General features: G+C 37.9%; 1 protein-coding gene across 1 annotated transcript in view; it reads left to right on the top strand.

Moving 5' to 3' along the window:
* ZC3H12B (zinc finger CCCH-type containing 12B) overlaps window positions 1-16,183 on the top strand; it is a 339,337-nt gene that overhangs the window by 301,064 nt on the left and 22,090 nt on the right. Inside the window, exon 4 of the mRNA XM_004595199.2 lies at window positions 6,966-7,041. The gene's annotated coding sequence lies outside the window, so the exon portion shown is untranslated. The remainder of the gene's footprint in view (window positions 1-6,965; window positions 7,042-16,183) is intronic.

Here is a 16,183-nt window from a genome sequence, read left to right as displayed (position 1 = left end):
CATATGGATAGAACTCTCTGAATGGGAAGTAAATGAGAAGATATTCCCATTGTGTCACATGAAACATGGTAATCAAATTTATGACTCAATGTGAATACCAGTAAGCCTCTTCTCAATCATTCTTGTCACTGCCCAGTGAGTTTATGAACAAAGTAGCCATGATAGCAGGGACAAAGGCTAACTATGGCCTCAACTATGTCCTTCTACTCACCAGGGCTGGCCTGAATACAGCCACTTCTAAACACCCAATCTGACAGCAGAAGCAAAGACCAAGTAGGAATATCTGATGTGGCATAATTTTCCGTAATGATCAGCCAGACTACCTGGTGGCCAGGTTGATTATATTGAACCACTTCTATCATGTAAGGGACAATAATTTGTGCTTATTATAAATAGACACTCTGTAAGCAGATTTGCCTGCCTGCTTGCAGTGCTTCTGCCAAAGCTATCTGTGCACTTACACAATGTTTTATCTATCATCATTGTATTCTACATAACACTGGTACTGATCAAGCAGCTCCATGCACAGCAAGGAAGTGATGCAGTGGTCTCACACTAATGGAATTAATTGGTCTTATGTTCCCACATGTTCATCATCCTGAAGCAACTAAATCATAGAATACTGGAATGGCATTTTGGGAACTCAGTTTTAATGCCAGTAGGTGGCAATAGTTTCAAAGAAAGAGATCTATATATGCTCAAAATCAGCAGCCAATATATTGTTGCTACCATGATCATGATTCAGAGGATCAGGCATAAGGAGTAGTAAAGTGCAACTGGTGACTATTGCTTTTAATGACCCTTAGGAAAACTTTATTGCTCTAGTCATAGCCTTACTCTCTGCTTCCTAAAGTGGAATGTTTAATTCAGTGACATAACAATGATTACACTGAACTAAAAATTAAAATTGATGCTTAGTCATTTTGAACTCCTTACACCTCCAAGTCAACATTCAGGGAAGAGAGTATTGGGCTGTCTGGGGTGGTTGATATGAACTACTAAGGGGAAATCAGGTTACTATTCACTGTATATTGAAGATGAGGATGAGTATTCCACCTAACTTCAGTCAGAGTGGTATACATTCGGAAACCTACTAACAGTACCTGCTGGCTTCAATGGGGAGAAAAGTCCCCTCCTTCAGTGCTGCTGGGAGTATAGGCTAATACAACTATTATGGAAGTCAATATGGAGAGAGTACTTAGAGAACTGAAAATAAACCTGCCATATGACGCAGCTACCTCACTGCTGGAATAAAGGAAATGAGATTTGCATATGAGAAAGGGATATGTAATCCTGGATTTACAGCAGCGTAATATACAACAGCAAAGACATGGAAACAACCAAGATACCTGTAAGAAGAGCAGTAGATAAAGAAATTGTGTTACATCTGCTCCACGGAATATTACTCAACCATTAAAAGAATGAAATTCTACCATTTGCAACCAAATGGTCCCAACTAGAGACTATTATGCTCAATGAAATAAGTCAATCCCCAAAGGACAGAGATCATATGTTCTCTCTGATATAAGGCAACCTCTTTGCAAAATACACGATAGCCCTTTCAATACTGTTTGCTACAACTCGTTGGTTTTGATTTTTTTTTAATTTTTGTTTCTACAAAATAACTTCTTTTCTCTTATTAAATTCTTCACTGACTCATAGGTCATACAGTAGCATTATTTTCTCCAAGAAGGTTTTTTTTTTAATTTTATTTTACATTCCTTCAGCAACACATTGGTCATTCCATGTTATTTAATTCATGTTGCAGATTTTTTAACCTTATTCCTATTGTTGATTTTGATTTATGGCTTTGCATTTAAGGGAATGTATAGCAACTGTATAATAGAGACTTTCATATCCAAATGTGAAGATACATTGCAGGGTGCATCCCTACTTCCAAATCAAAGATGGACTCCTAATGAAACTGCTAAATACATCTTAACAATAGGATGCTGGACTGTCTGCCATTGTTTGTTCATGTAGTGTCAGGATACACTTAAATAGCAGAATGATAGCCTACTTATGATGGACTATATTATTGTAACAATGTATGGGCCTGGTGTGGTGGCTTAGCATCTAAAGTCTTCGCCTTGAGCACGCCGGGATCCCATATGGGCGCCGGTTCTAATCCCAGCAGCTCCATTTCCCATCCAGTTCCCTGCTTGTAGCCTGGGAAAGCAGTCGAGGACGGCCCAAAGCCTTGGGACACTGCACCCGCATGGGAGACCCTGAAGAGATTCCTGGCTCCTGGCTTCGGATCGACACAGCACCGGCTGTTGCGGCTCACTTGGGGAGTGAATCATCGGAAGGAAGATCTTCCTCTCTATCTTTCCTCCTCTCTATATATCTGACATTGTAATAAAAATAAATAAATCTTTAAAAAAAGTGATAATATATGGGAAATCAGTGAGGGGGAGGAAAATTGGAGAGAGGGTAAGGGAAATCCCACAGCCAATGGAATTGTATCACAGAATATTAAAAATAACAAAAGAGACACCTTTACACCCATGTTTATCATGGATTTATTCATAATGTCCAAAATATGAAATCAACTGAGATGCAGCTTAACAGATGAATAAATAAAATATGAGATATAACACAATAGAATATTGTATAGCTATAAAACATAATGATTTCATTTCATGTTAGACACTGCAGATTGGAATTGAAGGGCATTATATTGAGATAAACCATGCACATAATGACAAATGCCACATGTTCTTGCTCAAATATAAACCAAGAAAACTGGTTTCATAGAAGTAGGGAGTAGATAGTAGACACTAGTTAAATTTTTTTTTTTTTAACATACTGGTTACTCAAAACCATGTCAATTCCATAATATTGCAAATTGCTGTTGATGTTATATTGGGACTCTTAATTGACTGGGATGATATTCTACCAGCTCTAACTTCAGACCAGAAATGGTCTCCCCAAGAAACTGTTCAACCCATCTGGACAATAAGTAGCTGGACTCTATGCTTGGTATATGTTTGCAAGGAAAGAATCTTGATTGAATTTGAACTGTAATGCTGCATCAAGGTGGAGGAATCCACCAGGGGGGAGGGGAGTGGGAGGGGTGGGGAGATTCCCAGAGCCTATGAAACTGTCACATAATGCAAAATAATTAATAAAAAAAATATATATATATATATAATAAAAAAATTGTAGAGGGAACAAAAATTGACACAGTTGCATAATGAGTACCAAAATAAAGCTATATAGAATTAAATTTAATGTCCATGAGCACAGTAGAATGACTGTTGTTCACAAGAATTTATTATATGTTTTAGAACTGGAGAGAGGTTTGAAGATTCACAACAGAAAAATGGCAAATGCTTAAGGAGAGGAACATGCTTACTTTTATTTGATCACCGCGCCTAATATACATGTGTCAAATTATTACACTGTAGCCCATAAATGTGAGGATGTATATTATTTATGAATACAAACTAAATAAATAGTGTGTATGTTCTAAGAAAAACAATCAGCAGGCAAGAGGGTCACACTAGATTTTTTAAATTAGCAATTTGGTGAAACAGTTCAGATTCAAAACACAAATATTTTGAAAGAAGCATTGTGCAATAAGATAACTTCACACAAAGAACATTATAGAGAAAATAGAGTGATAATACTTGTATTAAGACAAAATAAATTTTTAAAAAATATTACTAAACAGGGACAAATATTGACAAATAAGTCAATCCGTCAGGAAAATATGACCTGTATAAACACATATGAATCTCTGAACAAATCACCAATTTGCATGAAACAAAAACAGAAATTAAAAAAAGAAAATTATATTGTACTTACAGTAAGGATAGAACTTGACAGAAAATATTTGAACACTAGCATGAACCACTTAACAGATACATAAACTTTCTTTTAAAAAATTTTTATTGGGAAGTCAGATTTACAGAGAGAAGGAGGGACAGAGAGAAAGATCTTCCATTTGCTGGTTCACTCCCCAAGGGGCCGCAGTCACCAGCACTGAGCTGATCCAAAACCAGGAGCCAGGAGCTTATTCTGGGTCCCACATGTGGGTGCAGGGTCCCAAGGCTTTGTATCATCCTCCATTGCTTTCCCAAGCCATACATAGGGAGCTGGATGGGAAGTGGAGCAACCAGGATACAAACCAGCACCCATATGAGTTCCCCGTGTGTGCAAGATGAGAAATTTAGCCACTAGGCTACTTCACCAAGCCCAGAGACATAAACTTTCTGTTCAACCATAAAATGTATTTGTCGTGGGTGCATAGAACATTCTTCAGAATGGAACACATGCTGGGCCACAGCAAAACTTAATATTTCTTTTTTTTTTTTTTTTTTTTTTAGTATCTGGTTATGTGAAAAGCAGAGTTACAGATGAGAGACAGAGACATTGAAATTTCCATCTGTTGGTTCATTCCCCAATCGCCTCTAGTAGCCAGAACAGGGATACCAAAGCCAATACCCTTGAACTCCATCCAGTATCCTATACAAGTTCAGGGATCCAAGCACCTGGGCCATCCTCTGCTGCTTTCCCAAGAACATTAGCAGGAGCTGGATCAGAAGTGGAATAGCTGGAACTCTTACCAGCACTCACATAGGATGTCAGCATAGCAGATGCAGCCTAACTCACTGCACTAAAACAATGGCTCCTCAGTAAATTTTAAAGGATCAAAATAATACTGAAATAAATACCTGGTTCAGTTGTTAAGACATCTCTTTAGACACCTGCATCCTATATTGGAGTGCCTAAGTTTGGGTCCCAGTTCTACTTCCATCCCAACACCCTGTTAATGCAGGAGGCAATAGCAGATGACTGAAGCAGTTGGGTATCTGAACATCACGTGAGAGATTGATCTCCTGGCTCCTGGATCCTGGCTTTAGTCCAGCATTTGGGAGGTGGACTAACAGATAGAAATTCTCACCTACCATCTCTTTCCTGCTGAAATACCATGAAAATATATTTTTTAAAAAAGGTTGAATGCAGGTACTACAGAGAATGTTCACTGATCAGAATACAATGAAATTAGAAACCAGCAGCAAGTAAAAGGGGGTACTTCCTATTATGTGAACATTTAAGAACACATTCTTTAAAAACGATGAATCAAGTAAGAAATAAGAGGGAAATTAGAAAAGACTTTGAGATGAAATTGTTATACCTGTATTAAAGAAAAGATCTCAAATCAGCCATAAAACCTTCCATCTCATGGAAGCTTTTCTTACATTTTGTTTTGGGAATCTTTCAATTCAGGGTTCAGATTTAGATCTTTATTTTGAGTTTATTATTATCTAGTATAATTTTATTCGTTCAGTTTTCTAACACCATCTGTTGAATAGACTATCCTTTTCCTATTGTGCATTCCTATCACCCTTATCAAGGATCACTTGATCGAACATATGTGACTTTATTACTCATTTCTCTATTCTGTTTCATTGGTTTGTATGTCTATATTTATATCAATACCATATTGTTTTGATTACTCTAGATATTATAATTTGAAAGGAAGACGTGTAATACCTTCAGCTTTTTTCTTTTTCCTCAAAATATTCTTGGCTATTTGGACTCTTGTACAATTCCATACGAATTTTAGAAAAATTTTCCTACTTTTGTAAATTACAACATTGGAATTTTGGTAGAGATTGCATTGACTCTATAAGTCTCTTGAGTAATAAGAACATTTTAATAATATCAGTTCTTCCAATGTATATATATTAATGTCTTTCCAGTTATTTGTATCCACTTTAATTACTTCTATTAGTGTTTTGCAATTTTCAGTGCAATTAGTCTTTTATTTCTCAGTTTATTTTTATTCATTTTTTTCTTTTGATGCTATTGCAAGTAAGATTGTTGTCTGAACTTCATTTTCAGACAATTCATTGCTACTTTATAGAAATGCAACTAACTTTTCTAAGGTATTTTGTATCATAAAATTTATTGAAATAATTTTTAGTACTGAAATGTTTTTGTTGTGTCTGGACTTAGTCTGATGCTGGGTTCTTAAAGAGGGTTAAGAATCTATCATTCTACTTTTCAGAAAAGCTTACCAGAGATTGGTAATGTTCTTTAATGACTGTTGCAACACATTTTCTTTATTCATTCATCAGGTAATGGACATTTATGTTGCCTCTATTTCTTGGATATTCTAAATGATTCTGAAGTAAATACAGCTTGTAAATACCTTTTCAAGATCCTATATTCAGTTATTTTGAATAAATACCCAGATGTGGCATACTGCTTCATAGGGTGATTACATTTTGAAATTTCTGCAGAAACTAATCACTCTTTTCCTCACAATAGCTGCACTATTTCACATTTCCACAAATAACATACAAGTGTTCCATGTTTTCTACATCCATGCCAACACATGTTATTTTCTTTTTTGTTTTGTTCTTATTAATGTTCATAGTAACAAGTTTGAGAAAATATGTTATTTTGGTTTTTATTTGCATTTTCTAGCCATTAGTAACATTGAGTATTTATTCATATATTTGTCAACCAATCCTATACCTTGTTTGGAAAACTGCTGGTCATACTTTACCCGTTTTACAAATTGTATTGTTTGATTTCTATTGTTGAATTGTAGGTGTTAGTTATACATTCTGAATATAAATCCCTTTTCAGATAAATGGACTAAAACATTTTTCTCATCCTGTAGGTTGTCTTTTAACTATTTTCATTATTTAATGTGCTGTGTGGCTGTTTTTGATATAGCTCAATGTGTCTGTTTTTGCTTTTGTTGCCTAATTTTTGTGTGTATCTCTAGTTGTTTTGCCATCTCATCTCCTCTTCAATTCTACCTTTATATTTCATTCATTTTTGTGTAGTGACATAAAGTTATAGGGTGAATAACATTGTCCTTCCAAAATTCATATGTTTAAACCTCAGCTTCCAATAGGATGATCTTAGGAGGGAGGGTTTTAAGGTAGTAATTCTAGTCTGAGTATAGAGCACTAACATGAAATTTGTGCCTTTGTTTATAGATACACAAAGGAAGTGATTTTTCTTCCATCTGTCTGAAGATGTAATGACAAAATGGCCATCTTCAATCCAGAAAAGGTAATTTCAACAAATACTGTGTCTATTTGCACCTTAATCTTGAACTTTATGAGAAATAAATTTTGTTGTTTAAGCCACTAAGCCAATACTATTTTATTACACCAGCCTGAACTGACAAAGAATTGACTAAGACAAATGCTTTGGTTACTTTCTTTAATTCTTCTGTATATATTTTCCTTTTAGTTACCAGGGAGAATATATAAAATAAAGTAATATAATTTAAAATTATTACTTTTTAATTATTTATTTATTTATTTGGAAAGCAGAATTAGACACACAAAAGAGAAAGAGAGAGATTTCATCCACTGTTTCATTCTCTAAATGGCTGCAATGGCTAGTGCTGGACAAAGCCAAAACCAAGAGCTTGGAGCTCTATCCAGGTCTCCCATGAGGGTCCAGGGGCCAAAGCACTCAGCCTGTCTTCTGCTGCTTTTCAGGCACATTAGCAGGAACAAACTCCAGTACAATAATGGTAGGGACCTTAACACCTCAGTTACTTCAATGTACTGATTGACAAGACAGAAACTCAGCAAGGATACAATAGAGCTCACACAGATAATAGAACAAATGAACTTAATTGACATCTACAGAACTTTTTATCCTATAGACACAGAACATAATTTTTTTTCCAATAGAACATGGAACCTTCTACAGGATTGATCAAATGATAGGACACAAAAGAAGCATCAGCAATTTTTAAAAATAATGAAATCATACCATGCATCTTATCGGACATCATGAAGTGAAACTGGAGATCAATAGATCAAAATAACCCAGGAGATATGGACATACTTGGAGACTGAAAAGCATGCTGCCAAATGAACGGGTTAAACAAGAAACCAAAGGGGAAATTTAAAAAAAAAAAGCCTACTTGAAATGAATGAAAGCATCAACATAACATGAAAATTTGTGGAACACACTCAAAGCAGTGCACTCTCACCACTGCTATTCATCCGAGTATTGGCTGTCCTTACTAGAGCTATTAGGCAAGAAAAATAAATCCAAGAAATTTATATTGGAAAAGAAGAATTAAAATTATCACTGTTTGGAGATGATATGATTCTTTACATAGGAGATCCAAAAGGCTCAACAAAGAGACTATTGGAACTCATAAGGGAGTTTGGCAAGGTATCAGGGTACAAGATTAATGAGCATAAATTAATGGCCTTAGTATACACGAACAACTCCATGGATGAAAAAGAACTTGTAAATACAGAAATAACAGACAAGAACCTTACATACCTTGGAATAAGCCTAACCAAAAACATGGAAACCTCTATGATGAAAATTGTAAAATATTTTATAAAGAAATAGAAGAAAACATTAAAAGATGGAGAAACCATGTTCCTGGATCGGTAGAATCAACATGATCAAAGTGTCCATATTACCAAAAGTCATTTACAGATTCAATATTATTCCAATCAAAATCCCAACGGCATTCACAGAAATAGAGAAATTGAAACAAAAATTTGTCTGCAAACACCAGAGACAACAAATAGCCAAAACTATCCTGAAAAATAAATAAATCAGTATGAAGCCCAAAACTGAAGACATGCTACAGGGCATGGTATGCAAAATAGTCTGGTACTGCTACAGAAACAGAGAAGAGCAATAGAACAGAAACTTCAGAAATGACGCTACTCATGTACAGTCAACAAATATTAGACAAGAGAACTAAAAATAATCCAGGGAAAAAGACTGGTCTCGGGTCTGACATGGTAGCCTAGTGGTTGAAGGCCTCACCTTGCACACACCAGGATCCCATATAGATGCCCATTCATATCCCAGCTGCTCCACCTCCCTTCAAGCTCCCTGCTTGTGGCTTGGGAAAGCAGTCGAGGATGTTCCAAAGCCTTGGAACCCTATACACTGGTGTGGGAAACCCAGAAGAGGCTCCTGACTTCGGATCGGCTTAGCTCCAGCGATTGCAGCCACTTGGGGAGTGAATCATCAGATGGATCATCTAACTCTCTGTCTCTCTTCCTTTCTGTATATCTGACTTTCTAATAAAAATAAATAAATCTTATTTAAAAAAAAGACTGTTCTCTTCAAAAAATGCTATTGGGACAAAGGGTTAAGAAGCAAGATTTCCACCTGTCACCTATGCAAAAATCAGTTCTAAATCGATCAAGGAAAACCTAGGAAGCACTGTTCAAGATATATGCATTGGAAATTACTTCTTAGAGAAGTCACCAAAAGCACACACAGTCAAAACCAAAATAAACAAATGAGGCTACATCAAATTAAGAAGCTTCTGTACAGCAAAGGAGAAAATCAACAAAGCAAAAGGCACCCAACAGAGTGTGACAAAATCTCTGCACACTACATAACAGATGTGGGGACTTACAAAGAGCTTCAGAAACTCAACAACAGCAAAACAACCCTGTGCCCTGTAAAGAAATGGGTGAAGGAAATGAGCAGGCATTTTTTTTCAAAAGAACAAATACAAATAGTAATGGACATATGAAAAGATGCTCAGGCTCCCTAAATACAAATGAAAACCACATTGACGTTCCACCTAACTCCAGTGAGATTGGCCTACATTTTGAAATCTCTTGACAGCACCTGCTGCCATGGATGTGGGGAGAAAGATACCCTCCTTCACTGCTGGTGTTAGTGTAGGCTAGTATAATCACTATGGAAGACAATATGGAGAGTTGTCTAAGCGAGTGCTCAGACAATTGAAAATTGATATACTGTATGAGCCAGCTATCCCACTGCTGGAAATATATCCAAAGGAAATATATCTGCATGTGAGAAAGTGACCCATAACCCTGTATTTATAGCAACACAATTATAGCGAGGCAACAGAAGATGGCCTAAGTACCTGGGCTCCTTCCACCCATGTGAGAGACTAGGATAGAGTTCCTGCATCATGGTTTCAAGCTGGTCCAGATTTGGATGTTGTGACAACATGGGGAATGAACAAGCAGCTGAAGATGTCTGTTTCCTGTTTCTGTCTCTAAGAATGAAAGAAAGAAAGAAGGAAGGAAGGAAGGAGAGAGAAAGAGAGAGGGAGGGAGGGGGAAGGAAGGAAAGAAGAAATGAAGGAAGGGAGGGAGGGAAAAAAAACACTGAATATTTACATTGTCAACTAGGCCATTTTCCCCTGTTTCTTCATGTGCCTGATTATTTTATTCTTGTGGTTTATTTATATTTATTTGAAAGGCAGAGAGGGGCCCGGTGTGGTGGCTTAGAGTCTAAAGTCCTCACCGGGATCCCATATGGGCGCCAGTTCTAATCCCGGCTGCTCTACTTCCCATCCAGCTCCCTGCTTGTAGCCTGGGAAAGCAGTTGAGGACGGCCCAAAGCCTTGGGACCCTGCACTCGCGTGGGAGACCTGGAGGAAGTTCCTGGGTCCTGGCTTCGGATCGGTGCAACACCGGCCATCGCGGTTGCTTGGGGAGTGAATCATCGGACGGAAGATCTTCCTCTCTGTCTCTCCTGCTCTCTGTATATCTGCCTTTCCAATAAAAATAAATCTTAAAAAAAAAGAAAGGCAAAGAGACAGAGACAAGTTTTCTATTGGATCTAGCCTCCAAATTTTCTACAGGCCAGCTTGTGTTGTGCAAGGCTGAAACCAGGAGCTTACAACTCAAAATGGGCATCTCCCTTGGGTGGCAGGGCTCCAGGTACTTGGATTATCACCTGCTGATTCCCAAGGTCTCTTGATTCCCAAGCAGGAAGCTGGATTTAGGCATAGCTGAGATCTGACCTTAAGCATGTCATGTAGGCATCTTAATTGCTTTGCCAAATGCACACCCTTTATATTTGAAAAACTGCTAGATCTCCATGTTTTTATGGACTGCCTTTTGTGTTGGGAATGACCATTAACAGTTCATCCAGGACAGAGATTCTGGGAAATTCTTTTTTTAAAAGAAAGGATTTATTTCTTTTTATGGCAAAGTCAGATCTACAAAGGGGAGGAGAGACAGAGAAGATCTTCCATCACTCCGCAAGTGGTTGCAACAACCTAAGTTGAGTCTTTCTGAGCCCAGGAGCAAGGAGGTTCTTCTGGGTCTCCTGCACAGGTGCAGGGTCCCAAGGCTTTAGGCTGTCCTCAACTGCTTTCTCAGGCCACAGGCAGGGGGCTGGATGGGAAGCAAGGCCCAGAGACACAAACTGGCCCCCATATGGGGGGACCCTGGAGCGTTCAAGGTGAGGACTTTAACCACCTCGCTACTTCGCACAACCCGAGAAATTAGCATAATTTGTTATTTCTGCATATAGTTTCCAAATCAGAGAGTTTTCTAAGTGTATTTCTCAGGACCTTATTAGCTCTTCTTCCCTCTTTTGTCTTGCTGCAGTACTTCAGATTCTACGTAACTGTCTTAAACCACTGAGCATTCTACTGTCTTCAGTGGCCCCAGGTTTTGAAAAGCATTCATTCCTCATCACCACTCTGAGTGCAGCAAGGCAGAAACCAGTCCTTTGGCAATCCCCTAATATGCTAGCTTTTTTGTATTAACACTTTTTAAAGATATATTTACTTTTGTTTGTTTGAGAGAGAAATCTTTAATCCACTGGTTCACCATGCAGATAGCTAGAATGACTGGGGCTGGCCCAGACCAAAGCCAGGAGCTGGGACCTCCACTTGATTTCCCAAGTGTATGGCAGAGACCCAAGCAGCTGCACCGTCTTCTGATACTTCCCCAGGAACATTAGAAGGAAATGAGATCAGAAGCAGAGCAGCTGGCATTTAAACTGGCTGTGTCATAAGGGATTCTGGCATAGCTAGCAGCAGCTTAACCTGCCACAATGCTGACCCCATGCTAGATGGTTGAACTACACTCTTCTCTTACCCTCCTGTAGCTAAAACTATGCACTAATTTCTTTTTTCCAGTTGTGACAAGCTATGTTATGATCTGTCTGTAGTATTACAAATTCTTTGGAACAGCCTGAGACTTCTGTGCTCGTTTGCATTCATTGGCCATGAATCTGTCTGGTGAGTCAGAAACACGCCCTCAGGCAGCTCCTGCAGAATGTTGGATCTACATTGTACAGTTCACTCTCACACAGGAAAAGCTATGTCTTCAACTTTCCTATGAGGTGTCCCAGATTGAGGAGGGACTGATGTGAATGAAATGAAACTGTTTCAAATTCATTTTAATGCAGCTGTTCTTTGTATCTGAGTTTGTGCTTGGCTAGGATACTGCAAACTCTTCACTGGTTTCTTAGATTTTTATACGGGTTTTTTTTTTTTTTTTTTTTTTTTTTTTGGACCATATGTCTTTGGTTGGTGTTTCTGCGACAGATTAAGGACCAAAGTTACCTATTCTATCACCTTGCTGATATCAACATCTGAATCAGTTTTAGGTTTATACTACAGTAGTGTTAAAAATATTCGCATTGCTGTGCAATCTCCAAGAACTCTCTTCAACATGTTAAAGAGAAACTCTAAATTCATTAAACAACACCCCATTCCTCCCTGATCACCACCATTTTACTTTCCATCTCCATAAGCTTTACTGGTTTCTATATATGAATAACATTCCACTGTACTTACACACCACATATCTTTTCCTCCAGTTATCCATCTTTGGTCAAAGATAGATTGCATGTACCTTTTGACTATGAAGATGATGTTGCTTTGAGTTTGGTTGTGCAAATAAGTGGATACTTCAGAAACTGTATGTGAAAATGAAAAAAAAAAATGTTTGTTTTGGTGCAAAAAAGTTTTACAACAATGAAGAAGCCTCTTGGCATACCCACAACCCATGTTAAAGAGCATGAGTTCAAGTCCTGGTTCTGCTTCCGTTTCCAGCTTCCTATAATGCACATTCTGGGAAGCAATAGGTAATGACTCAGATACTTGGCTTCCTGCCGCCTACACGAGAAGCTCAGATTCAGTTACGCGTTCCTGGCTTTGGCCTGTCAGCGCCAGCTGTTTCGGGCAATTAGGGAGTGAGCCAATGAGTGGAAGATTGCTCTCTCTCTCTTTTCTCTCTCTTTCTCTCTCTCTCTGCCTTTCACATAAAAATAAGTGGGTTTTTTTTAGATTTTTAAATCCTTGTATAGTTTTTTTTCATAACACATATTTCCAAGAATTTCTTGTAGTACTTTTATATATCGCTAAGTCTATATTTTAAACTGTTTTGAGTACATATTTAAAAGTAGAATTTCTGGGTCATAAAATCAATGTATTTTAAATATTTTGAGGAACCTGCATAGTATTTTTTCTATAATGGCCACTACTATTTTAGCTTCCCAGAAATAATGCACAAGTGTAGTGGATTCTTATCACTACTTGTTAGTTCTTCCAACCGTTATAGACTGGTTCCAGTGCGGAAAGACCTTCCACTATGGCTGTGTCTAAGGGCACATCAAGGTGGGGTGTGGCAGTTTCAGCTCCATGGAGGGTGAATAGAGTTTGATAATGTTATTCCTCCAACAGAATTCATGCCGAGGCCTGGACTCCAATGCAGTGTTGTTGGGAGGTAAACTCTTTAAAGTCTTTGGGTCTTGGACTTGAAGCTTCATAAATGGATTACTGCTTTTCTCATTTGCAGTCTCACTCTCCTGGTACTTCACTGGTTACTTGAAAGTGAAGAGATATAAAGCAGGGGCTCTGCCAGGCTCTGCCAAGCTCTGCCAAGCTCTGCCAAGCTCTGCTCTTGATTGCCCTCTTTTGTTCTCAAAGCTGAAGCAGTATAAGGTTCTCGCTAGATACACTTGCCTAATTGTGGACTTCCTAGCTTCCCAAACTAAGACTCAAAATAAATCTATGAATTTCCCAATCTCTGATTGTATGTTACAACAGAAAATGAACTAAAAAAAAATGCAGCATAGTCTCCATATAGTCCTTTCAGATTCAGTGAAGACTACAGGGTCCTCCCTCTTTGTCTCTCATTAAGATTTATTTTTATTGATTTCAAAAAGCAATATTACAGAGAAAGAGAGAGGGAGAGACAGAGAAAGAAATCTATCTGCTGGTTCATTCCCTAAACGGCCACCATGTAGGGGCTGGACCATGACAAAGCCAGAAGCCAAGAATTTCATCTGGATCTCCCATATGGGTGCAGGTTCCCAATTAATTAAGTCATCTTCTGCTGCCTTCCTAGGCACATTACAAGGCAGTTGGATTGGAAGTGGAGCAGCTGGAGCTCTGATATGGGATCCAGCTTTGCTAGCATCAGCTTAACTCACTGTGCCACAACACCAGCACCCCTCCTTCTCTCTTTACTCTGACAGGGATAAGTCCCGGATGAGAGGATCCTTCTTGGCACTGGATCTAGGATGTGGGCATGTTCATGGTCATGTTGGTTTTGATATCTGATCTGTGAGCAAGTACAGAGTGGCTGCAAGCAAGGATCTGGAATTCAGGCATAACAGTGACCACAGCTCTAGAATCTGAAGTGCAGCTTTATCTACTGCAATGCTGATGCCAGTGATCAGTGTACAGGTATGCTTATTGTGGCCTTGGCACTAGTGTCCAAGGTATGGACACTCATAGAATGGTTGTGGTTCCATGATATGGATTTTGAGTGTGTGCTGAACATATGTAGTTCCAGGATCCAGGACATGGACATACCTGCTGATGTGGTTGTACTAGTGTATGGGATGTAGACACACACGGAAATGGTCATGGAGCCAGGGTCCAGGGCATAGGCACACAGAGTGATGATGTGTACACTTGCTATATTGATGTGCAAGCTGTGTATACTCTTGAAGCAACTGCTATAAGCAACTGCTAATAACATATCGATACAATCACAATAGTGTATAAAAACTTTAATGTAGGACTGATTGCCCCCTTCTTTGTGCTATTTTCTCACATAAATTACATCTTTATGTGTTTAAGTTTGTCAGCCCAGTTTTTATAGTAATTACTATATGCAATTGCCCTCCAGCTCATGTTTAAAAAGAATTACATATAAAGAAAAGAACTATATATGAAAATTACATGTGCATGCTCTAGAATCTTTTACCTATTTAACACCATGTTACCTCATGTGGATTCAAGCTATTGTTTAGCGTTCTTTTCTTGAACCTGAAGGATTCTTTTTCGTATTCATTTTAGAGTATATTTCCTAGTATGAATTCTCTGTTGTTTACCTACAGATTTTTAATTTTATTTCATATTTTAACATTTTATTTTTCTAATATTTTATTTGTTTTTATTACTTACCTGAAAGACAAGGACACAGAAATCTCCCAACTTCTGGTTCCTTTCCAAAGTTCCTGTAACTGTCAGGACTAGGCCACGCTAAAGCCAGGAGCCCCAGATTCAATCCCGGTTCTTTACATGGCTGGCAGGGATTCAACTACTTCCCTGCCTTCCGAACACACATTAACAGCAAGCAGGAATTGGAGAATAGGTGGGATTCAAGTCTAGGCACTCTGATATGGAATGCAGGCATCCTAAGAAGTTTTTCAACAGCTACACAAAACACTCACACTTTTCTCATTTTTAAAGGATAATTCTACCAGATAAAAAATTCATGGTTGAGAATTGTTTTCCTCATTAATGAATGTTTTGAATTTGTCTTTCCACTGCCTCCTCACTTCCTGGTTTCTGATTTGTCCTACTGTTATAACCCACATCTTTCTTGCTGGATCTGTATTTGACAATCTGTATATGATGCATCTAGACATGTATCTTTTTTAGTTGTTCCAGCTTTGAATGTATTGATCTTGAATGTATGTTCTTTATCGAATTTTACAGGTTCTTAGCTGTCATTTACTCAAACGCTTACGCTCCTTTCTTTTCCTCATTTTGTGAAATCCTTGTCATTGTTTTGATTCATTTGATGGTGTCACATAGATGTCTTTGGCTCCAGTCACTCTCTCATCCTTTTCTGTTTCTGTACCTTATGCTGGAAAGTCTCAGTTATCAACTTTAAATTTGCTAATTCTTTCTTCTGTCAACTGAAATATGCTGAGCCCTACAATGGAATTTCTATGGGTCATCTTCTTCAACTCCAGATTTCCATGAATATTCTGTTTGATAAGAAATATTACTTCCCTTTTGTTTAGTGTTATGCCTTCTGTAATTTTTGAGCATATTTAAAATAACTGATTGAAAATATTTTCAAGTAAGCCCAACATCCATATTTGTTCAGGAACAATTCCTTTTTTTTAGCATAGCAATGCAGACTTTAATAAGGATATTTACCAAATATTAACATACAGTGTTTAAAAA

Source organism: Ochotona princeps, chromosome X, assembly GCF_030435755.1.
Source record: "Ochotona princeps isolate mOchPri1 chromosome X, mOchPri1.hap1, whole genome shotgun sequence".
NCBI classification, from domain to species: domain Eukaryota; kingdom Metazoa; phylum Chordata; class Mammalia; order Lagomorpha; family Ochotonidae; genus Ochotona; species Ochotona princeps.
Note: the sequence above shows the minus strand (reverse complement) of the source record. Positions and strands in the feature narration are given on the sequence as shown.